A 26,042-nucleotide genomic window follows, 5' to 3' on the forward strand; every position below is an offset into this window, starting at 1 on the left:
AGGGTTATTCCACCAAATATTGATTATTTCTGAACCCTTAAAACTTTATGAATATGAACTTGTTTTCTTTCTGCATTATTTGAGGTCTGAAAGCTTCTGGTTCTCTTATCTTCATTGAAATACAGTGAATTCTGAGGTGAATGGGAACATCTTATCTTATCTTAACATTCTCAGCTGTTTTTCCCCCAAAGTAAAAACATGGGAAAGTTCACGCCACTCGCTCGATTTAAATCAAACTGAGCATGTTTTTTTTAAGAAAAGGTATCCGCTGTTTCCATACAATAAATGCAATCAGATTTAATGATCTATTTCAGCAGGATAATGCTCATCCACACACTGCAGATACTATTTCATGTCCAGCTAATAACTGCTGCTAACCATGGCTAGTGCTGCTGCAAACCACACTACTGCTAAACATGCGAAAATACTGTAAATCTAAGTTTACTGTAAAACATGGTGATACCCTTGTTCCTTACTAGTGTTACTTAAAATGTGCCTCATAATCCAGTGTATTTTATGTACGAAAATACACCAGAAATTAGACATTTACTAATAGTTTGTCTTATAGACCTTAAAATACAGTGTATTCTAAATAAAATAGCACACAGAAGGAACCAACCAACAGGAAAGAAACTTGGTGGACGGATTAAAGTACCAGACTTTAATGGTCGTCTTGCTGCAGATACTACACCATGTCCAGCTGCTGTATCTCCAGATCTATAATCCCTGATTATAGAAAATGTGTGGGATGTGTTTCTATTGGACGCTCTATCATTAACACTCCTATACCCCTACCACACAATCTGCAGCTACTGTGTACAGAGAATGTTGGAGTTATTATGGGATGGATTATCACAGGAGGAACATCTACAGGAACCTCTACAACTCTCTACATATTCGTTACACACTACTTTTGTATGTGTAGCTCAATAAATATTACCCATATCAGTCTAAATTTATAACCGTTTATTGTTCCTGGTAACCACACACACACACACACACACACACACACACACTACCGGTCAAAAGTTTTAGAACACCCTCATTTTTTCCCTCTTTATTTTTGCCCTTTAAACTTTTCAGGTGTAGTCAATAACCGGAAATGGTACAAAATCCAGTGTACACAATTTTGCGGTAAACTGACAGGGAAAACAAACACTGAAAACTGAAAACACAACATAATTTTCGGACAGTAAAAACAACTGAAAAATCATATACTGTTTAAAAAATGAGGGGGTGATTTTTTAGCAAACAATTAACAGCTTACAATATAAACTGAGCTTAAAAAAGGGAATTTTCAAACTCTTACTCTGTAGTAAAGCAGTAGTACTGTAACAGATGGTGTTATTGCTGTTACTCTCTACCACAGCATTTACACACTTCCACACTTACAGCACATTCACACTTTCATCATCACAATAACTAGAAAAAAAAGACACAGAAACACAGAGAACTCTGTTAAAACTCTTAAAAGTAGAATTTCTTTCTTTTCTTTAGAGAAATTACAGATGAAGACAGAGAGGGATGAGGACTGTTTCCTACACCTTCAAACTCAGACTCTTATAAACTGGAGAAAAAAAAATCTGCTACAGGAAGACGTCTGGCTGACCCACATGGAAACAGCTTTAGCTTTAGCCTTTAGCTCAGATTAACATGATTAAGGACTGAAACTCAGAACTGCAGTAATAAAGTCATTGATAAGATAAAGATACTACTAAACAATAGGAGTGTGTGTGTGTGTGTACCTACACACACATTTTAACGTGTGATTTTATAGAGCATGTTCCTCCCTGTCATAAAGGAAATGGAGAGAATAAAAAACGAGTGCATCTCCTCGTCCTTCACACCTCTTTAAGCTCACAGTCCCTGTCTTACTATACATCTTCATTACACTCAAGGCTGGAGCTATACACCGACACACACACACACACACACACACACACACACAGACCACAAAGAGTGATCAGTTCATTTTACACTCCTGAGACTAAAGAGTCCTCTGCACCAATACTGATCAGAGAGAGATAGAAAGAGAGAGAGAGAGATAGTAATGTATTGTTATTATTGCTATTATAATTGTTGATGTTATATCTTATAGAGATAGAAATGTAGATAAAAAAGAGAGAAAGAGAGAGGGTAAAAGATTAAAGAAATAGAGAAAGATAGAAAGACAGACAAGAGAAAGAGAAAGAGAAAGAAAGAAAAAACAAACAGAAAGATGAAGGAGACAAGAGAAGGAGACAAAAAGGGAGAGAAAGAAAGATAGATAAAAACAAGAGAAAAGGAGATATAAAGAATGAGAACAAGAGAAAGGAGAGAAAGAAATAAAACAAAAAGAAAAGAACTAAATAAAGAAAGGCAAAGAGAGAGAAAAAAACAATACAGAGGCGGAGAGAATGAGAGAGAGAAATAGAAAGAGAAATAAAATAGAAATGATAGAAAGATAGAGAGAGAATAAAGAAAGAAATAGAAAAGGAAGTAAGTAAGAGTAAGAGAGACAGGGGAGCAAGATTAATGAAAGAGAGAAAGAAAAAGAAAGAAACAAAGAGAGATAGAGAGAGAGGCAGAGAGAAGGAGACAGAGGGAGGGAAAAAGAAAAATCGATAAAAAAGAGAGATAAAGGGATGGAGAGAAAGAGACAAGAGAGAAAGAGAGAGAGAAAGAAACAAAACAAAAAGAAAAAAACGAAATAAAGAAATTACAAGAAGAGAGAGAAAGACAAAGAGAGAGCTATAGAGAGATGCAGAGAGAGGTAAACAGAGATAGAAAGAGAAAGAAAGATAAAAGAGAGATGATATACAGACAAAATAAAGAGAGAAAAAGAAAGAGAGTGAGTGAGAGAGAGGGGGTGCAAGATTAAAGAAAGAGAGAAAGAGATAAAAAGACAAAGAGATAGGAGTGCAAGAGAGAGAAAGAGACAATAGAAAGAGAGGCAGAGAAAAGGAGACAGAGAGAGAAAGATAGATAAAGAAAAAGAACAAGAGAGAGAAATAGAGAGATACAGAGAGAAGGAGACAGAGATAGAAAGAGAAAAAGATGAAAGAGGGATTTTGGAAGGAGAAAATAAAAAGTGATCAAGAAATAGAGATAGAGTAAGAAAGAGAGAGAAAAAAGAGAACAGATGGTGCAAGATTAAAGAAATAGAAAAGAGATAAAAAGACAGAGATGGGAGTGAAAGAGAGAGAAAAAGAGAGAGAAAGAAATAAAATGCTTAAAAAAAACAGTTTTTCCAACTTTTTTTCCCATCCAACACTTTAAACCCCCAAAAATAAACAAACAATAATTAACCTTCCGACCTCAGCGCCCCAGAGTAAACACCACGCTAACCAGAGAGAGAGAGAGAGGGCAGGGGGGGGGGGGTAATTACTGTGTCATAAGCCTCTCTCGCCCCACAACAGCGACATGTGAAAGCGAGGCTCATAAGAAGAGAGAGAGCGAGGGAGCGGGTGAAGGAGAGCGCAAGAGCGAGAGAGAGGAGGAGAAAGGAGGCGATTGTTCAAAGAGCAGCACCCCTGGCCTCCTGCCAGCAGGGAGAGAGAGAGAAAGAGAGAGAGAGCGAAGGAAAGAGTGCGCGAGAGCAGGTGATAGTAGCTTTTGCTCTGAGAAGGTGGGGTTTGAGGGTCAGACATTCATCTAGGGTTCAGTTCAGAGCTACGATACTGATATTCCCCCAAATACACCTGCAGTGCTGTAAAAAAGTTTGGTTTTTTTTGTTTTTGCTTTTTTTAGATAAAAAAAAACACTTTTTAATATCCTTCTGCCTAAATCCTCTTTTTCTGTATATGGATGCTGCACATGAAACTCTTCCTAAACCTCTATTGTCTGCAGCAGAAAATATTCAGAAAAACGAGTCGATCAGGAAAAGCACCGTGTCTACATCAACCCGTGAATTAGTATTCGTGGCCCCGCCCACCTCGGCTCGGGACCGCCCAGGCAGAGCTGAAGCCGGGCAGCGACGCCGTCTCGTCAGATAGGAGATAACTAACAGCGCTAGGAACAGCATGCAGTTCATTCCTGTGTTATTTGTGCGAATAACACATCAGTGTTTATATACTTTACCCAGTAATTCAGAGCTAAGAAACAAATGGTTAGAATTAGTCTATGGAGGAAAAAACCACCAGCCAAGCACAATTGAGATAGGTAGGTGTAAAAACAGTTTAGAACAGTTCTGTTTACACTAGTTAAAAGTAAAAATCCATCCCGGGGTTTATTTTTACTTTCTGGACCTGGACGTGTGTGAGTAACTATAGGTTTAAATAGGATCTCCGGTGGATTTGGTGTTTTACTCTGAGAGACTCTAAGACTAAGTCAGTATAGGCTGAACTGCACTTAGCAGGGCATTATTACACATGTTGTAAAGTAACATATGACATTGCAAAGACTGTTATTAGTGTAAAAAAATCTTTATTTTAAAAGGTTTCTAACTGTTGTCCATCTCGCCGCCTCGCAGTGCTGTTAGCCAATCAGAGCCGATATGTTTGCATGTATGAACATTCAAGAGCAAGAGCCGAATCCTATCATCCTATTAATTATTTTAATCCAGACACATTGGAGGATTTTCCAGCATAAAAGTCCTGTTTAAGATCATCCACAGCATCTCAATCAGACTTTAACTAGACCACTTTTATTTTGACCGTTTAGAGGTGGACCTGCTGGTGTGTTTTGGGTCATTGTCCTGCTGCAAAACCCAAGTATGCTTGAGCTTAAGGTCATGATTTAATGTTTGGACCAGGATAAGCATGGTTTGAATAAATTTTTTTTCCCTTAATTAATTAAATTATAATTTAAAAAGTGCCTTTTATATTTACTCAGGTTATATTTGTCTGGTAGCAAAACATGTTTGCTAATCTGAAGAATGTAAGTATAAGTGTAATAAAAAAATAAATATAAAAAAATAATAAAAGGTCCTGCACTTCCTCTCATCCCCTCTTTCTTTCTCTCGTTCTGTTCTATATTTAAAAGCTGCAAACACTTATAGGATGAGAACGCAGGTAAACAGAGCCCAAACACTGCAGCCTGTGACCCCAGTGGGAGTACAGCGACAAGTCCCAGCGTGTGTGTGTGTGTGTGTGTGTGTGTGTAGTGTATAGTGTGTGTGTGTGTGTGGTGTGTGTGTGTGTGTGTGTGTGTGTGTGTGTGTGTGTGTGTTTAGCAGCAGTAATCTCCTAGGTCAGCTTCAGGCTCTTCAGTCCACTTTGAAAAACACACAAACTCCTCCACAAGTGCAGCGCACTTGCACACATACACACACACACACACACACACCCTCACACACACACACACACCCTCACACACACACACACACACACACATACAGAAGTGCAGGCAGAAATAATGGACTTAACTGAAGAACAGGAAGCAAATGAAGAGAGAGACAATACGAGAGAGATAGATGGAGAGACAGCAGGAGAGATAGAGAAGAATGAGAGAAAGAGTGAATATGAGAAAGAGAGAATAAGTGAGAGATAGATACAAATAGAGAGGAACAGAAAGAAAGAAACGAGAGAGTGAAAGACTGTGAGAATAAGAGATAGAAAGAGAAAATAATAGAGAGAGAGAAAATGAGAGAGACAAAGATAAAGAGAGAATACATGAGCAAAACAGAAAATAAGAATGAGACAGATAGAGAGAATAAGAGAGAAAGAGAAAAAAACGAGACAGACATAAAGAGAAAGAATAAGGGAGATAAATAGACAGAGAGAGAAAGAAAGAGGAGGAGAGAGAGAGTATAACAGAAAGAGAGAACACGAGAATAAGTAAGAAAGAGATAAAGAGAGAGAATGAGAGAGAGAAAGAAAGTGAGAGAGAAAGAGAGAGAAAAAAGGAGAAAAATAAGAATGAGAGAGAAAACAAGAGAAAAGGATAAAAAGAGACAGACATAACGAGAGAGAATAAAAGTGAAAACAAGAATGAGAGACAGACATAAAGAGAGAGAATAAGAGAGAAAGAGAGAGACTGTTTCCATAAGTGTGTATGTGCTGGGTTGGAAGAGAGAGAGAGAAATAAAGAGAGAGAAAGAGAGAGAGAGAGAGAGAGAGAAAGAGGGGCAATAAAGGAGTAAAGGAGGGGCAATAAAATATGTAAGAACTTCAAGACATTTCATTTGTGTCTGTCTGGCAATACATTAAACACACACACACATATATATATATATATATATATATATATATATATATTAATAGCTAAAACATGAAAGCCTGGTCAGTGTGTGTGTGTGTGTGTGTGTGGCACAGTGCCAGGGTTGCCAAGTGTTACCCAAAGCTGTGTAAAGGAATGGGAGATGAAAGCAGTGAACAGACAGTAAGACTCAGAGCAGATGTACGGGCCGGGTCGGGGGCAGGAGTGTGTTGGGGATAAAAGCAGCATAAAAAGACCATCAAGAATGCTATGATGAAACTGGCTCTCATCAGGACTCAGTAAGAGTTTCCTCTGTTGTACAGGATAAGTTCATCAGAGTTATCAGCCTCAGAAACCACAAGATAACATCTCCACACACTGATAAAAAACGATGGGTAAAATGTACTTAAAACAAATATGCAACTTTCTGAATTAATTTCTGATACATTTAAGTAAATTCAACTCGGTTTCAATACTTAAATGTTACATTTGTGAACTCAACTTTAATCAGTCCTTTCTTTTAGTAAACTTTACTTCATTTCTGCATACAATATTACCTAATTACAATTACTTAATTTATACAATATTACTCAAATCATTTATGATACATTTAAATATTTTTAGTTAAATCACACATATTACACTGTCTTAACACATGGACGGCATGTAATACATTATTTATACTAGTAAACTAAAAATAATGTATTACATGCATCCATGTGTTGAGACAGTGAGACCTGGTCTGTTAACAAAATAAATCTTTGAGATTATGTAAATATTTGAACGTGTGTTTTAGCTAAAATTATATATAGTAATATTGTATAAATTAAGTAATTGTAATTAGGTAATATTGTATGCAGAAATGAAGTAAAGTTTACTAAAAAGAAAGGATTGATTCAGTAACAATAAATGAAGTAAAGTTTACTAAAAGAAAGAAAGAAATTTACTTAACAAAAGCACATGTACATTTTTTTTCAGTGCAGATAAGAGAATCTAAAAGCTTCTTCACAGGGTATTTAGGTTTGTTTAACACTGTTTTTAAGTTACTACATGATTCCTTATGTGTTCCTTCATAACCTGATAGATCACTTCACTATTCATTTACTATGTAGGATAAAATAACATAAAATAAATACTGAATGATAAGGTGTGTGCAGACTTTTGCCCTGTACTGTGTGTGTTGTACTGTATACTGATCAGTGTACAGTGTGGTTGTTATTGTTAGATTATGTACAATACGTTCTGTAACCAACCGCATATCAACACCGCCGGAGGGGAGAGGAAGTACAGCAAGTGCAGCGTGAACTGAGGATTACTTATACAGTACATTTACACACACACACACACACACACACACACACACACACACACACACACACACATTCCACAAGTAATAAGATGTTGCCCCAGGCTACAGCATCCCACTGCACTAAACAAACTTACATGACGTCAAGGAGAACAACTGACGCTTATAATAAGCTGATTCATCACACACACGCACACACACACACACACACACACACACACACACACACACACAAAAAACGCAATCTGTACATTTAGTCCGGTAGTTTTGGTAAGTTTCGCACTGCAGTTTAGTGACCATTAAGTTCCCATTCCTTGTTCATGCATTTTCAATAAGACAATGCTAAACCACATGCTGTACGCATTACAAAACTATGGTTTATAGGTGATAAAAATCATTTTAGAGCATTTATATTGCTTTATTTATCATGAAATTGTGATACACAAGCTGCAATATATATATATATATATACTGTATTTTTGCGCACCACATTATAAGATGCATTATGCAACACTAGTAAGGAACAAAGGAACAGGGGTGTTGTGATGTTTTCCTTCTGATTTACCAGGTTTTGCCACTGGGTGGTGGTGGTGGTGGTGGTGGTGGTGGGGGGGGGGGGTGTAGTTACCAAGTTAAGTAAAGCTAAGCTAAGTAAACAAAACTGTAACTCTTAAAAAAAAAAAAAAAAAGTTATGATGTAAAGCTGGATGTAAATCTACACAGATTTCTCTCCTGAAAATTCTCCTGTTTATTTGGGTGAGTAAATCGCTTTAGTTTATTTACAGTAGGATTCAATTTACAGATTTCCACTGATTTCCACAGATCTCCAGCAGCATTAGCATTAGTGGCTAACCGCCGCCCAACAGCACAACTGTGAATGTTCTGGTAAGCCAGGGCAATGTAAGCTAGCGGCTTTATATAAGAAATTAAATGATTTTGAGTAGATACAACATGAAATATCTTGAGTTTATACTGTCTGCAATCAAATAACAGTAAAGTAAATGAAAGAAACACTGTGTTTTTAAGACTTTCAAAGCTCATACACACTGATCAAAGGGCATTTCCAGTCTGAGCTTAATTTTCGTAATAAATAAATTCACAAGATTCAGGCCAACAATCTTCTTCCCTCAGTATGAGCACTGAAGATGAGTAGTGGCTGGGTCTTCCAGCATGACGATGACCTGAAACACACAGCCAGGAAACTAAAGGGTGGCTTCATAAGAAGTATTTTAAGGTCTCCAAACCTAAGATGGGTTGTGTCTGGGCCTTCCAGTATGACAATGACCCTTAAACACACAGCCAGGGCAACTAATCAATGACAAAATAACATGTGAAACACTTCATTACTTGGCATCATCAAGGTCAAATGGCTTTATATAATAAATTCAATGATTTTGAGGAGATACAACATGAAATATCTTGTGTTTATACTGTCTGCAATCAAATTAAGATGAAGTTAAGCAAAGTAAATGGGAGAAACACTGTGTTTACAAGACTTTCAAGCTCACACACTCTGAACAAAGAGCATTTCCAGGCTGAGCTTAATGTACATAATAAATGAAATCACAAGGTTTTGGCCAAAAACCATCTTCCCTCAGTAAGAGCACTGAAGATGAGTAGTGGCTGGGTCTTCCAACATGACAATGACCTAAAACACACAGCCAGCGTAACTAAAGAGTGGCTCTGTAAGAAGCAATTCAAGGTTCTGGAGTGTCTTAGCCAGTCTTTAGACCTGAAACCAACAGTAAGAGCATTGAAGATGCACAGCCAGTGCAACTAAAGGGTGGCTCTGTATGAAACATTTCAAGGTTTCAGTTTTCAGACCTAAATCCAATAGTAAGAGCATTGAAGAGGAGTTGTGGCTGGGTCTTCCAGCATGACGATGACCCTGAAACACAGCAAGGGCAACTAAGCAATGACAAAACAACATGTAAAACACTATCATCAGGGTCAAAACAGCTTTATATAAAAATATTAAATTATTTAAAGCAGAAAAACTGTCTGCAGTTAAATAAAAGTAAAGTAAAGCAAAGTAAATTGAAGAAACACTGTGTTTTCAAGACTTTCAAACACACAGACACACACACTAAGATCAAAGGCCATTTTCTGGTATAAAGGACACACCGATACTGGGTGGGCGGAGTCAGGGAAGCGCAGAGAAACAATGCACATGTGTAAAGATAAATATAGTCTAGTCTGACCTTAAATACACCCTTTCACCTAAAGATGAATTGCAGCTCTACACACGCTCTCACACACTGCTGTGCGGAGCTTAACTCTCGCACTTTGAACACTGCTGCGCGAGTGTGTGTGTGTGTGTGAGAAAGAGAAAGCATGCCATTAGATAGTCCCACAAAGAATGATAATTACCCATCCCTGAGCTGGTGGTGTGTGTATTTGTGTGTGTGTGTGTGTGTATCGACCCATTCCCGGTGCAGCGCCTCCGTTAGCCGTGGCTAATCGGTGTGAATGCGATGGACACAGCAACAGGGCATAAAACAAATTCCAGAACTAAGCAGGTGATTATCACCGTAGCGACCGGCACCGTGTCACCCACATGCCTCTCACTGCCATTCCTCGACCTGATTGGCCGATACCATAGAGGCCCCGCCTCATGACCGACCAGGGCAATTGGGCTTCAGTACATCATAATTCTCAGCTGACAGCGCTAAGCGCTAATTTCAGCTAAAACACATGCAGCTAACACACCCGGCTACGTGCTAACTATGTGAACAACACACCCTGCTTACATTCCGAGCTAAACTGGGAATAAACATGCTTTTCTTTTAGAAAAACTAAGCGTTTTTTTAATCTTTTCTTTAAGGATTATTTGGATAATGACTTTTAATGAAATTTTAGGAGTCGACTAATCTGATAATTTTTTTTGATTAGTCGATTAATCACGATTATCGACTAATCAAATGCCTCCATTTGTGCGTAGAATTTTAAGCCTCCTGAGTCAAAGCATGTTTAACTGCATCTTAACAGTTCAAACTATTACAAATTACAAAGCATAGTATAGCAGACATGATATTAGGTAATTCTACTTAAATATCTTAAATTGAGACGTAAATATTAACAGAATGTATACATTACTTTGAATCTGACCATCAATCAATCAGTCAATCAATCAAGATTTTAGTAATAATGTAATAAATTACAGAGAGGGAAATGTATAAGCACTCAATGTTATTTTTTATTTATGTAAATTGCCATTAAATTAGTTCATTATTTCTATATTATATTATTTGTTTATTTTTTAGTATCTTGAATTGCCTATTTAACCCGAGTTGCCAGGTTCACCTCAATTGAAAACTGTTCAAAATGGAAATGTATTGTGTTGTGAATGTATGCGGCAACCTTAGATACTGGTCTAGTTTAAGCTTCTGTCGGGTGTGTTTTAGACAGACTTTAGGTAGCAAGATTTTGGAGAACCTGGCAACCCAGGCTCATGGTAAACTCCATCGCTGCTTTCTTCATTATCACTCCAGAACCAGCAGAAGCCACTTAAAGAGAGATTTAATATATGTTTAAATGTATAATGTTTAAGTTTAAATGCTCATACATATTGAGTAAGGGTGTTTTCTTGACCCTTATCTGATGTGTTTACATTTTAGGAGACACAGAAACTGCCACCAAAAAGCCTTAATTGGAAACTATTCAAAATGCAAATATACTTTGTTGTAAATGTACGTGGCAACATTAGATATTAGTCTAATTTAAGCTTCTGAAAAGTGGGTTTTAGAGATAGTTTGGGTAGGATTTTTGCTGGACCTGGCAACCCTGACTGCAGCTTGTGGTAAATTCGTTCTCTGTTTTTTTTCTCTATCACTCCAGAACCAGACGAAAGCACTAAAAGTGGGACTTATTAGATGAGAATGAGTTTAAATGTCCAATGAGCTGATATACAGTAAATAAGTATGGGTGTTGTCTTGTCCCTTATCTGGTGTGTTTAAACATTTGTGGAGACACAGAAACATGGGGCGTAGGCCACTCCTATCCACACTATCTGATCAACTTCATTTTATTTATTAATATACATAATTTCCTGCATTTTGGTCTTTAAAATTGATTTTTTCCACTCTTGTTGTTGCGCTCATCATCAAAAAAAGCAGTTGCACCCAAAAGAAATGAACCAATAGGATGGTCATGGTGTGGAGAGAAATTTGGTACAATTCCAGACCTTCACCTTTTGGTCTTTAGTAACTTTACAACACTACAATCCTATGAAGAATCAAAGCTAATTATTTGATAAAGAGCATATTAAATGCTTTTATTTGGCCTAAAAAAGACTATTTCCCTCAGAAGCACAAATTCTGTGGTTCCGATTATCTCCAACACTCAGACCCTCATGAAAAGAGCAATTCTCTCTCTGTCTCTCTCTCTTTTACTCTCACTCTTTCACTCTTTCAGGGTCACTCCATCATGAAGTTAATCCCCATCAGCTTTAATCCCGTCTGTCTTTGAAGTGGGCATCCCTCGCCCCACCCAGGTGCCATGGTTCAGCAGGAGACACACCGCGACCCAGTTCCCAAGAATACGGGTCATCTGAAGATCAGCGGACCTTTATTCAGTATATACTCACAGCTTTCAGCACTATAGACCTCCCGTACTGCAGCTTTAAAACCACCAACACCTCCCGCACACACACACACACACACACACACACGTCCTTCAGGAGATTAGCTTACTGCCCAGTCTCTTGCCACCCCGCCGGTGTGCCGTGACCCCCAAACCCAAACCCAGTGGTGAACCTCCTCACACTAATATACCTCCGCTCCTGCCCTCAGGTGGGATTAGGGGTGATTGGCAGGTGCTTTCTGGACGGGATGGCACTAATTAAAGCAGAGTCAGCTTCTTCTTTTTGTTGCATCTCTTCTCTCTCTCTCTTTCACTCTCTCTCTCACCCTCTCTCGCCCTCATTCCAGCTGTCTCTCTCTCATGTAGGGATGTATTGTAGAGTGGATTAAGAGCAGAGTGCTGCTGAAGTGATTATCTATCCTCAGTATTTCTCTACCTTTAACTCTCTCTCTCTTTCTCTCTATCTCTCTCTCAAACCATTCATCTCTTAACCGCAAACTATCACAATCCACTACGCCCATCACATTTCTATTAGTAGTATTAGCAATTGGCAGGTTTGGCAATAGTTTACATTGCCTACTGTGGGTAGAGTTAACAATATTATGTGTATATGTATTATATGTTATATACTGTATGCAGAGTTGCCAATGGATTAGGGTATCTTCTATACGAGAAGGAGACAGTGTTTTGGGTTATATACTGTTTATAGGTTTGCCAATGGTTTGTATTATATACTGTGGACAGAGATAACAAATATGTAATATACTGTTGATAGAGTTGCCAATGGTTTGGGTTAAATACTGTGGGCAAAATGAACAAATATGTTTCATACTGAGTTAAATAATGTTATATACTGTTGGTAAAGTTGCCAATGGTTTGGGTTAAATAATGTGGGCATGTTTAACAAATAGGTTATATACTGTTTGTAGAGTTAAATAATATTTTATATATTGTTGGTAGAGTTGACAATGATTTGGGTTATTTACTATGGACAGAGTTAACAAATATGTTATATACTGTTGGTAGAGTTGCCAATGGTTTGGGTTAAATACTGTATGCAGAGTTGACAATAGTTTAGGCTGTCTTCTGTAGAAGAGATAGACAATGGTTTGGGTTATACACTGTATGTAGAGGTGCCAATGGTTTGGGTTATACACTGTATATAGAGTTGCCAATGGTTTGGGTTATACACTGTATATAGAGTTGCCAATGGTTTGGGTTATACACTGTATATAGAGGTGCCATTGGTTTGGGTTATACACTGTATGTAGAGTTGCCAATGGTTTGGGTTATACACTGTATGTAGAGGTGCCAATGGTTTGGGTTATACACTGTATGCAGAGTTGACAATAGTTTAGGCTGTCTTCTGTAGAAGAGGAAGACAATGGTTTTGGTTATACACTGTATGTAGAGGTGCCAATGGTTTGGGTTATACACTGTATGTAGAGGTGCCAATGGTTTGGGTTATACACTGTATGCAGAGTTGACAATAGTTTAGGCTGTCTTCTGTAGAAGAGATAGACAATGGTTTGGGTTATACACTGTATGTAGAGGTGCCAATGGTTTGGGTTATACACTGTATATAGAGTTGCCAATGGTTTGGGTTATACACTGTATATAGAGTTGCCAATGGTTTGGGTTATACACTGTATGTAGAGGTGCCATTGGTTTGGGTTATACACTGTATGTAGAGTTGCCAATGGTTTGGGTTATACACTGTATGCAGAGTTGACAATAGTTTAGGCTGTCTTCTGTAGAAGAGATAGACAATGGTTTGGGTTATACACTGTATGTAGAGGTGCCAATGGTTTGGGTTATACACTGTATATAGAGTTGCCAATGGTTTGGGTTATACACTGTATATAGAGTTGCCAATGGTTTGGGTTATACACTGTATGTAGAGGTGCCATTGGTTTGGGTTATACACTGTATGTAGAGTTGCCAATGGTTTGGGTTATACACTGTATGTAGAGGTGCCAATGGTTTGGGTTATACCCTGTATGTAGAGGTGCCAATGGTTTGGGTTATACACTGTATGTAGAGGTGCCAATGGTTTGGGTTATACACTGTATGTAGAGGTGCCAATGGTTTGGGTTATACACTGTATGTAGAGGTGCCAATGGTTTGGGTTATACACTGTATGTAGAGGTGCCAATGGTTTGGGTTATACACTGTATGTACAGTTGCCAATGGTTCGAGTCTGCCAAGGGTCTGAGTAATAAACTGCGGGTCGAGCTGCAAAATGTTTAAGTAATTTACAAATAGTGAAACTTACATTAATGTGAACAGTGTACAGTTAATAAACCTGACAATAGTAGAAGCAGTGTACAGTAATTAAAGCAAAGCTGAACAAGCGTCTAGCTGTGTACAGTAAACAGTAAAGTTGTAGTAAAGTGGTATTAGTGAATATAGTAACTCTGTATTGTAGTAGAGAAGTGGGAGGAGCTTCTTCTGGTCATGGTGAACATAAGGCTTGTGTTGTGTACAGTAGTAAAGCTGTAGTAAAGTGGTATTAGTGAATATAGTAACTCTGTATTGTAGTAGAGAAGTGGGCGGAGCTTCTTCTGGTCATGGTGAACATAAGGCTTGTGTTGTGTACAGTAGTAAAGTTGTAGTAAAGTGGTATTAGTGAATATAGTAACTCTGTATTGTAGTAGAGAAGTGGGCGGAGCTTCTTCTGGACATGGTGAACATAAGGCTTGTGTTGTGTACAGTAGTAAAGTTGTAGTAAAGTGGTATTAGTGAATATAGTAACTCTTTATTGTAGTAGAGAAGTGGGCGGAGCTTCTTCTGGTCATGGTGAACATAAGGCTTGTGTTGTGTACAGTAGTAAAGTTGTAGTAAAGTGGTATTAGTGAATATAGTAACTCTGTATTGTAGTAGAGAAGTGGGCGGAGCTTCTTCTGGACATGGTGAACATAAGGCTTGTGTTGTGTACAGTAGTAAAGTTGTAGTAAAGTGGTATTAGTGAATATAGTAACTCTGTATTGTAGTAGAGAAGTGGGCGGAGCTTCTTCTGGTCATGGTGAACATAAGGCTTGTGTTGTGTACAGTAGTAAAGTTGTAGTAAAGTGGTATTAGTGAATATAGTAACTCTGTATTGTAGTAGAGAAGTGGGCGGAGCTTCTTCTGGTCATGGTGAACATAAGGCTTGTGTTGTGTACAGTAGTAAAGTTGTAGTAAAGTGGTATTAGTGAATATAGTAACTCTGTATTGTAGTAGAGAAGTGGGCGGAGCTTCTTCTGGACATGGTGAACATATGGTTTGTGTTGTGAACAGGATGTAGGTGTAAAGTGGGCGGAGTTAACTGCAGTTTGTAGAGTGAACACATGCACACAGCAGGACATGCAGAACTCTCTGTTGGTATTAATACCTGCAGAGCACATCCAGTGCTCTAAAGATGACAGGAGTGTGTGTGTGTGTGTGTGTCCTGCAATGCTGAAATGTGCTGCAGGGAGGCTGTCAGGGCCTCTGGTAAAATACTAATGATGCATATATGCGCACACACACACACACACACACACACACACACACACACACACACACACACACACTCTGACATAGAGCCAGATTTGAGTACAGTAATGCTATTCCAGCAAACAGGAATGATAGCAGTAATAAGCCGGTGACAGAACCGCCAAGTGAGCAGCTCTGTCACACACACACACACACACACACACACACACACACACACACACACACACACACACACACACACACACACACACACACACACACACACAGCAAGGTTCTAGGGATGAGAGGAGCTGATGTGAGGAGACAGCAGGCTTTCACCAACTCTCTCTGAGATTACCAGCCACTGAACCCGACACACCCTACTGAGACTCTCTCTCTCTCACTGTGAGTGTGTGTGAGTGTGTGTGTGTGTGTGTGTGTAATGTTAATATAAATAGAAACAGAAAGTCATTGATGTCTGAAATTATTTAGTACCCAAAAAATAGTGTTAAACAAACCAGAATATATTTTATATATTAAATTCTTCTTAAAAGTAGATACTTGTTTAAATCAGTTTTGCACATCTCTGCTGGATTTAAAGCTTGTGTGAAGCTTGTAAAATATATATTAATATATGTAATATATATATATATATATATATATATATATATATATATATATATATATCATATATTATTATGTTCCAGAATCCATTGGTTAGACTGTGGTGTAAACTGTGATTCCACTGTCATTTCAAAATTACACTTTCCTTGCGAATTGTAATGAAACAGGAACTAGTATTGTGTCCCATGACTTTTGCCATGATCATGGAAGCTAAAGAGTGCTGCACTGACCTGTTGGATATGTGGACGGGGCTGTGGCGATACAGTTAAATGCATTATATCACAACATTTGTTCACATTACACAATATTCATCACAATACATGTGATCACAGTCCGAACACAGCAGTAGTGAAAGTGACTTAAATAGAGATATTTAAATACTGTCCCATACTGAGTACAGTATCGAGATATTATAAGGTTTCTGCTTGACCATGACTATTTATAATTTAAACATACCTTCTCAGTCAGTTTTATGAGGTAGAGTCACCTGGAATTCAGGCTTTCAGTTAACAGCTGTGCTGACCTCATCAAGAGTTAATTACTTGAATTTCTTGTCTCTTAATAAAGTGTTTGAGAGCATCAGTTAAAGTAAAGTAGTGAAGAGGTAGAGTTACAGGTATACAGTGAATAGTGAATATTTGAGTAATGTTCTAATCCAGGTTATGAGAAGCAACAACTACTCAACTAAATAAAGAAAGACCATCAAAAATGTGATACTGATGGAACTGGCACTCATCAGGTCCGCCCCAGGAAGTATTTTGGTTTGTTTAACACTGTTTTTAAGTTACTACATGATTCCTTATGTTCCTTCGTAATCTGATAGATCACTTTACTATTCATTTACTGTTTAGGAAAAATTTACATTCCTTAGAAAAGGAGATGTGTGGAGGATTCTGAAAATAAAAAAAATTATATATGAGAAAGATGATCCTATATTGTTTTACAACCTTAGGATGTATTTGCTGGAAGAATGGGACAAAATAACACCTGATAGACTTTATTAATTCATATTTTTAGTGCTTAAATGCCTTTTAAGTGTTGTTTTTACTGTTTGTGTTGCATGTAAATTAATAAATGGAAGGATCAATAAAAGTTGATCCGACTAATTATGAAACAGAGAGTGAGAGAAAAAGAAAGAAGGAAAGAAAGAAAGAGAGAGAGATAGAGATAGAGAGAAATTTAGGCTGGAAACAAAGTAACATCATCAAAGCCTGGATCTGCCTGTTTCTCTCGAAACGCCAGAATGCACCGTTTCCCTCAAACAGAAGCCACATTATAAGAGACGATATCTCACACACACACACACACACACAAATGCAATCCAAAGGCAGCCGGAAAACCTCTTTTATCATTACACCAGCTAATCCTGCTCTACTTTTATGGCAGTCTCACATTTAAAGCCACTCACACACACACACACACACACACATTAACATAGCCCCGCCCTCTTCTTCCACAGCCCTGTCTCTTAAGTTGAAGAGCAGAAATCCCCTCTATTTAGGTGTAATTGAAGGCAAGAACATGTGGGGGAAGTGATAAATGGGTTTTACACACACACACGAAAACACACACACACACACACACACACACACAAACACACACACACACACACACGTATGTCAGGTGGCTCGTTCATCTGAAGTACTCGTCCTACTTCTAACAGGAGGCGACGTCTGCAGGTGGGCCATTTACGGTTTCCACAGAAACACCCACCTGGGAAATCACCACGCAGTTCCTCACACACACACACACACAGTACACACACACACACACACACACAGTACACACACACACACACGTTTCTCTTCATCTATTGCCAAAAGGTGCCCACTCTAAACAACTAAAAGCCATCTCCGGGTTTTGCTGGACGAATGCAGCAGGGTCTCAATAAATCACTTCAAATCTGTCTTACTGCAGCTGTGATTGATTAATTGATTAATTGATTGCCTAATTGATTAATTGATTGATAATCTGAGGAGCATCTCATACAGTGACAGTCAGTCACCCCTAGTAGTGATAGGAGGAACATTACTAACAGTGATCTCAGTGATCTGTGCAGAAAATCCTGCAGATACAAACATGTGTTGCTGCCTCTCCCGGCAGGACCTGTCTCACCTCGTCAGCATCAGCGCTTAATTACTGTCTCACATCTGCAGCTCCCTCTCCACTCCCCTCTGTCTCTCTGTCTGTCTCCCTCTGTTCATCTCTTTCTTTCTTTATTTGAGCGTCTCTCTTCGTCTCACAATCTCTCACTCACCTTCTTTGTCTCTTTCTCTCTCTCAGCCTGTCTTTCTCTTATTCTTTTTCTCTGTCTATTTCTCTCTCTCTCCATCTGTCTCTCTCTGTCTCCCTCTCAGACCTTCTCTCTCTTTCTCTGTCTGTCCTTTCTTGTTCTCTCTCTCTCCATCTGCTTCTTTCAGCTAGTGTCTGTCTTTGTTTTCCTCTCAGCCTGTCTCTCTCTTTCTGTCTTCCTCTCTGCTTGTCTCTCTCTCTTCTCTGTCAGTCCCTCTCTCAATTTCTTTTTCTCCATCTGTCTCTCTCAGCCTCTCTCTCTCTACTTCTTTCTCTCTGTTTCTCTCCCTCTCAGCCAGTCTCTCTTTCTCCATCTGTCCCTCTTTCACTTTTTCTCTTTCTCTTTCTCTCACTCTCTGTCTATCCATCTTTCTCTCTGTCGCTCTTTCTCCATCTTTCTGTGTTTTTTCTGTAAGTCTTTCTCTCTCTTTCTCCATTTGTCCCTTTCTCACTTTCTTTCTCCCTTTCTCTCTGTCTCTTTCTCTCTGTCTCTTTCTCTCTCTGTGTGATTGCGTTTCGCTTGTGTGTTGTTTGTTCACATGGACACCTCTAGCCAGACGCCACCGGTCACCATCATTACTTCTCAATGCACTGTATACTCTGGGTGGTGATATTAGCTTTACCTCTGGCTTTACCATGCTAACACTGACCAGTCATCCTTACACACAAGATAACACCTCAGCACTTATACCAGTGTGTGCATTTCCAAGTCCCTCGTCCCTGAGTTATCATTACATGATCTATTTGCTCCCTGCTGTCCCAGGAGGACAGACTGTTGGGAAAATCAGCATAATTCTGCATTATAAGTAATTCTTAAACAGATTTAGTGCTGGATGACTTTGATTAATAGCCTCAAATGGTCCGGCAGCGCTAATGTGAGCGTGCTCAGTCGTGCTCAGTGCTAACTCAGCACTGGCCTCTTACCCCAGACTCCTTTAAATTAATTTAACTTGTCCGCGAGCCGCATTACGCCTGTAATCTGAATTGAGCCACAGCAGATAAGCAAATTAGCTTCAGAAATTATATAAATAAAAACTTTGGGTTCATATTATCAGCAGCTACAGCACAAGCAGAGCCCAGACCTTAAAATACAGTATGTACCTGATAACTGTACCTTTTAGTGTGGAAGATTTGGAGTAATAATACCAACACTAACTACAAATAAGATATAATAATCTTAAAAGAAAAGCATGTACAGGTTAAGTAAAAGTATCTCCATTCATTGCTCTACTGTAACTGTAGATTATTTACAGAGCAGTACGGGTACAACAGATTACAGTGCTGGTGTTTCTGTATCTACTGTAACTGTAGATTAATTACAGAGCAGTACGGGTACAACAGATTACAGTGCTGGTGATTCTGTATCTACTGTAACTGTAGATTAATTACAGAGCAGTACGTGTACAACAGATTACAGTGCTGGTGATTCTGTATCTACTGTAACTGTACATTAATTACAGAGCAGTATGGGTACAACAGATTACAGTGCTGGTGATTCTGTATCTACTGTAACTGTAGATTAATTACAGCGCAGTACGGGTACAACAGATTACAGTGCTGGTGATTCTGTATCTACTGTAACTGTAGATTAATTACAGAGCAGTACGGGTACAACAGATTACGGTGCTGTTGATTCTGTATCTACTGTAACTGTAGATTAATTACAGAGCAGTACGGGTACAACAGATTACGGTGCTGGTGATTCTGTATCTACTGTAACTGTAGATTAATTACAGAGCAGTACGGGTACAACAGATTACAGTGCTGGTGATTCTGTATCTACTGTAACTGTAGATTAATTACAGAGCAGTACGGGTACAACAGATTACAGTGCTGGTGATTCTGTATCTACTGTAACTGTAGATTAATTACAGAGCAGTACGGGTACAACAGATTACAGTGCTGGTGTTTCTGTATCTACTGTAACTGTAGATTAATTACAGAGCAGTATGGGTACAACAGATTACGGTGCTGGTGATTCTGTATCTACTGTAACTGTAGATTAATTACAGAGCAGTATGGGTACAACAGATTACAGTGCTGGTGATTCTGTATCTACTGTAACTGTAGATTAATTACAGAGCAGTATGGGTACAACAGATTATAGTGCTGGTGATTCTGTATCTACTGTAACTGTAGATTAATCCTTATTTATCAACACTAATAAAAGGAATCTGAGGGAAATCTGTTACAGTGTGTGTGACAGACAGTGGAGGTCTGAATACATGCATATTGTATGGGAATGTTATGTTTGCTATGCTGTGCTGAGTGTATGTCTATGTGTGTGTGTGTGTGTGTCTGTCGCCTGGGATGAGCAAGACAAGGAGTGAGAGAGCCACTCTCTATGCTGTCATGGCTCGGTGTGTCAGTGTCATGGTTAAGTGTGTGTGTGTGTGTGTGTGTGTGTGTGTGTGCCGATGTCCTACGAATGTGTGTGTGGTTTTCACAGCAGGACTGTGTGTTTAAGCATGGCATGTGTTCCTGTGTGACTGCTACCACCCTGCTGCTCACACACACATAAACACACACATGAAAGCACATGCCTTACACACACACACACACAAACACACGCACAGATATTTTGGCCAGTTCTCCAATTATAGTGCAAGATCTTCAGCATCGGTACTGCACCCATGTACCACCTGTGTTACCCTTACTTATAAAGGCATACACTCACACACACACACACACACACACACACACACACACACACACACACACACACACACAGAATTCGTGTAAGGAATTTATAGTAGACTAAGAGAGTTGGTAGCTGTGTAGTGGAAAACTGCACTGCACTCTTTTAAATTAAAGTAGCGAATTGCAAATTGTCTTACATTTGTCTTTTAAATGTTTCTTAAAAGAACAATTAAAGATTATTATACTATATTTTCAGTAGTACCTGATAAAAGAATCAGGATGTCATCAGATAATAAAGAAACATGCAAAGTTCAAGCACTGTTAGCTCTTTGTCAGCAGAGCTTCGGCCAGTATTTTTTAACTATAACTGTGTGGTATATCACGGAAATATGTGCGGGTGTGGTCCTTGTATCTGCCTGCTGTTCTTTTCCTAACACTAACACATTCACACACATACACAGACACACACACACACACACACACACACTCAGAATAAATTTGGTGAGTCTACAGTAGACTGGGAGAGCTGGTGTGTGCTGGAGTCAATGGAGGAATGTGCAGGAGCTGTATAATATAATCAGCTTATTGATTTTAAGCGCAGTTAACAACCATATTTAACAACCATATTTGTCCCAAAAAATGATGTCACACTAAGCTTGACCAATCACCTGCTTTCACCTTCTATCTTTAAAGATTACATCTTTTACTGGTCCCATTGTCTCTAGTAAATACATTTACTTTTGTGACATAAAAAAATAAATAAATAAAAATGGACAATTTGAAGTATTTTATTAACAAAAAATGGGCAATGAAATAGAATTAAATTGTTTTTTTTAATTAAATATATAGGCCATTTTATACTACACATAATATTAAAGTAAATACAGTGAATATCTAGACGTTTAATGACTGCATGGCTTTGATCTCAACAGGGACTTCTTAATCAGCTCACATTATAATTAATATAATTAAACCACAGGACACATATACACATCCTAATTCACAGCAGAACTAATAGGACTCATTTAGGTGAATTCTTATCTTAATTACAGTTTTATTAGCAATTGGGTTTAAGCGTGCATGTGGGAAATCTGAGTATGTGTGTGTATTCACCCAACTTACTCACTGCAACTTTTCCTTTTTACACATATAATATAAATATATAAAAATGATGAACAAGTATTTATACATTGGCAAGAATAGAGGGAATTCTGACTTTTTTTTGACAGATTCTGTGGTAATAAACACATCAACATATATATATATATATATAAAATAGAAAATAGGTTAATACTGATATATACAGTCAGACATGTCTGTCATCTGCTGGTGTTGATCCACTGTGTTTTATTATCAAGTCTAAAGTCAGTGCAGTTTTGTTTTTCCACAAAATATTACAGCACTTCATCCTTCTCTCTGCTCACAATTTTTTATGGAGATGCAGATTTCATTTTCCAGCAGGACTTGGCACATTGCCCACACTGCCAAAAGCACCAATTGATCTTATATTATATGAATTTTCTGAAACACTGATTTTTGGGTTTTCATTGGCTGTAAGCCATAATCAACAAGAACAATAACCTCTGAAAAAATTACAGGCTGAATTAGCTACTGTTTTTCTCTGAACTCCGTGCTCCTCCGGTAATTTTAGTCCCGTCTGGATGCACATCTCTGAGTTTCGTCTCCTCGTGTTTGATAAAATAGCTATTTGTCCACTGCCGCGCACCGTAATTACACTTCAGGCGCAAAGATCCCACGGAGATCCATGTTAAAAACACAACAGCAAGTGGAAATGGAGGAGCTACTGAACGCCGCAATGATGTCATGTGACTGAGAAAAACTAAAGCCTAAAAACTCACTGGTCCTCCTGTTTTTTCAATTGCTGTCCGGATGCAGGAGTTTTCCCGTTCACTTTTACTAACTGGGGATGAGTGGGAACACAGTGGTTCGGGTTCAGTGTGAAGGGTTGACCCAGGACAAAGTAATGTAGAAGTGTGGAGAGCAAAAGTCTTTTGTAAAGGGCAGCACAGTGTGTGACTGTGTGTGTGTGTGTGTGTGCGTGTGTGTGTGAGAGAGAGAGAGAGAAAGAGAGAGAGAGAGAGAAAGAGGAGTGCTCAGCGAGGCGGAGGTCGGACAATGAAGAGAATTCCTGAATTAGTATTCATGGCCACGCCCACCTCGGCTCGGGACCGCCCACAGACACAGCTGAAGCCGGGCGGCGACGCCGTCTCATCAGATAGGATATAACTAACAGAGCTAGGAACAGCATGCAGTTCATTCCTGTGTTATTTGTGCGAATAACACATCAGTGTTTATATACTTTACCCAGTAATTCAGAGCTAAGAAACAAATGGTTAGAATTAGTCTATGGAGGAAAAACACCACCAGCCAAGTACAATTGAGATAGGTAGGTGTAAAAACAGTTTAGAACAGTTCTGTTTACACTAGTTAAAAGGCGGACTACCCACCTCTGTGTGTAAGTAACTATAGGTTTAAATAGGATCTCCGGTGGATTTGGTGTTTTACTCTTAGAGACTCTAAGACTAGGTCAGTATAGGCTGAACTGCACTTAGCAGCGCATTATAACACATGTTGTAAAGTAACATATGACATTGCAAAGACTGTTATTAGTGTAAAAATGTCTTTATTTTAAAACGTTTCCAACTGTTGTCCGTCTCGCTGCCTTCTGGTGTTGAGGTGCTGTTAGCCAATCAGAGGCGATATGTTATTTATGTTTGCATGTATGAATATTCATGAGCAAGAGCCAAAAACCTATTGTTTCTCCCCGCCCACTCTTTTACCAGACTAAAGCAGCGTTATACCAGATCACCAGAGCACATGGCATTCATTTATACTATTTAAAAAGTTTTACCAAATTAATTCTAATATATCATCAATTAAATTCACACATATAAAGATTCACAGCACACCTTTACCGATCAGAACTAACAAAGAGAAAAGAAACAAAAAGAACTTCGCCTACCTTACTGACCCCCTACCCACCCCCAACACACACACACACACACACACACACACAAAACTTGCCCTCTCTTTGCTTTGGGGTGCCCCGGGGCAAATAACCATTAAGGGTGTGTGCTGGGTTCAGGTGTGTGTGAGAGAGACAGAGACTGACTAGTATTGGATTACTGAGATCCCCCGGGGTGCCAACACTTACTATCCTGATGATTTTCAGTGACAGACATTCAATACACCAATACACTAATATACACACACACACACACACACACACACACACTCTTACACTATTTCAGAATGCAAAAGAAAAAAAAAATACAGTTCAGTAAACTGAAGTCTTACAGTTCCTACAGTGTTTTTTTGCTTAATGTTACTAAAATCTGTAGTATATAAATGATAAATCCATGATTCCAACTAATATAGAACATATTAATATATAAAAACCTTTATATTCAGGATCAAAAACAATATATTAAACAGCAAAATCAAAAGCTAGTCAATCCTGCAAAAACACACATGGACCTATTTTTTCACGATTTTATGATTTTATGATTTTTTTTAAACAGATAACTCCATGTTTATAGCAGCACTAGGTAGGATTTCCTTGATTTTTGATCTTTTTAAAGAAGTAAAATTACAGCTTGAAACTCACTGCAGCGCTGCATTGAGGTGTAATAGGAGGAATAGCGGTGCTCTCGTGTCTGTACCGGAGCTCCTCTGAGCTCAAACCAGACTCTGTAAGTTTTCCGAGGCGGCCGCGACCAACGCTCACGAGAACTGCGACCTGCTTTCCGACTTTTAGTTCTAACAGTTCTACAAGGACTACTGGTTCATTCTTTACAAACTAACATACAGACACTGTTGTTTCTGAAGGTTCTGGGGTATATTTTAGTAGCAGTATTTTGCTAGAGAGTATTTTACATCACATCCTCCTTATTAGAGTAAGATAAATATTATTTTTAATAAAACCTTTTAATAAATTAATTTTAACTCAAATAAGGCTGTTTTTGTTTGGAATTAGAGCACAGAGGTACGCTGCAAAAACCCTAACTGGTCACTTGCTCTAAAGAATGGAAAGAAATCAGTGTATTGATTTACTGCATGAATATTTAAGTTTACTGTACAACTATATACTCATATATACAAGCAACTAATTCACTACTAACTACAGCCACCAGAGTACGAAGCTTTTAGTATACAGCTCTGGAAAAAAAAATAAGAGAGCACTTAAAAATGATGAGTTTCTTTAATTTTACCAAATTAAAAACCTCTGGAATATAATCAAGAGGAAGATGGATGATCACAAGCCATCAAACCACCAAACTGAACTGCTTGAATTTTTGCACCAGGAGTAAAGCAGCATAAAGTTATCCAAAAGCAGTGTGTAAGACTAGTGGAGGAGAATATGATGCCAAGATGCATAAAAACACACAGACTACACACACTACACACAGTTTGACATATAATCTATCTGTTTATTTCTCTGTGCATTCTATTACTGTCTCTCTCTCTCTCTCTCTCTCTCTCTCTCGTTATGCTAAGCGTATTGAAGATATGTGCGCATGCAGATCAGTGTCATTTCACTTTATAAGATTAAGTAAATTTGCTTGGTGGAGTGGATTAGGATGGTTTGCTCCAATACTTTCTCTCTCACACACACACACACACACACACACGCACGCACGCACACACACACACACAAAGACAGAGACAGGCAGCTCCTCTCGTTAAGGATGTGTGTCTACTGTCTAGCTGTCTGCACTGATCCTCATACTCTACTATACACACACACACACACTACACACACACACACACTACACACACACGCGTCCATCCATGTCCGACCTTTTTCTAGCAGTTTTATTTTATTTTATTATTTACCGTCTACCTGATGTATACACACTTACACACACTGAAGGAAATGTGGAACTGTTGTTTAGCTACAGTAATTGTTGTTCCAGCTGGATGCTATTGTATCCCTAGTGGTTCTTAAGGTGTTGCTACCCTAAGTGGCTGCTAGGAGGTTGCTATGGTGTTGCTAGATTATTGC

General features: G+C 38.6%; 1 protein-coding gene and 1 long non-coding RNA gene across 3 annotated transcripts in view; one reads left to right on the forward strand and one right to left on the reverse strand.

Annotated features, from left to right (window-relative positions):
• sema3b (sema domain, immunoglobulin domain (Ig), short basic domain, secreted, (semaphorin) 3B) overlaps positions 1 to 26,042 on the reverse strand; it is a 97,621-nt gene that overhangs the window by 48,939 nt on the left and 22,640 nt on the right. The gene's annotated exons all lie outside the window — the stretch shown is intronic.
• LOC125806156 (uncharacterized) lies at positions 13,252 to 14,091 on the forward strand. Of its 2 annotated transcripts, XR_007441456.1 has the most exons (4): positions 13,252 to 13,312; positions 13,418 to 13,557; positions 13,873 to 13,977; positions 14,013 to 14,091. It is a non-coding gene; the product is annotated as an uncharacterized LOC125806156 (long non-coding RNA). The 2 variants fall into 2 exon arrangements; XR_007441457.1 differs by lacking the exons at positions 13,873 to 13,977; positions 14,013 to 14,091 and adding an exon at positions 13,593 to 13,661.

Source organism: Astyanax mexicanus, chromosome 12, assembly GCF_023375975.1.
Source record: "Astyanax mexicanus isolate ESR-SI-001 chromosome 12, AstMex3_surface, whole genome shotgun sequence".
Lineage (NCBI taxonomy): Eukaryota > Metazoa > Chordata > Actinopteri > Characiformes > Acestrorhamphidae > Astyanax > Astyanax mexicanus.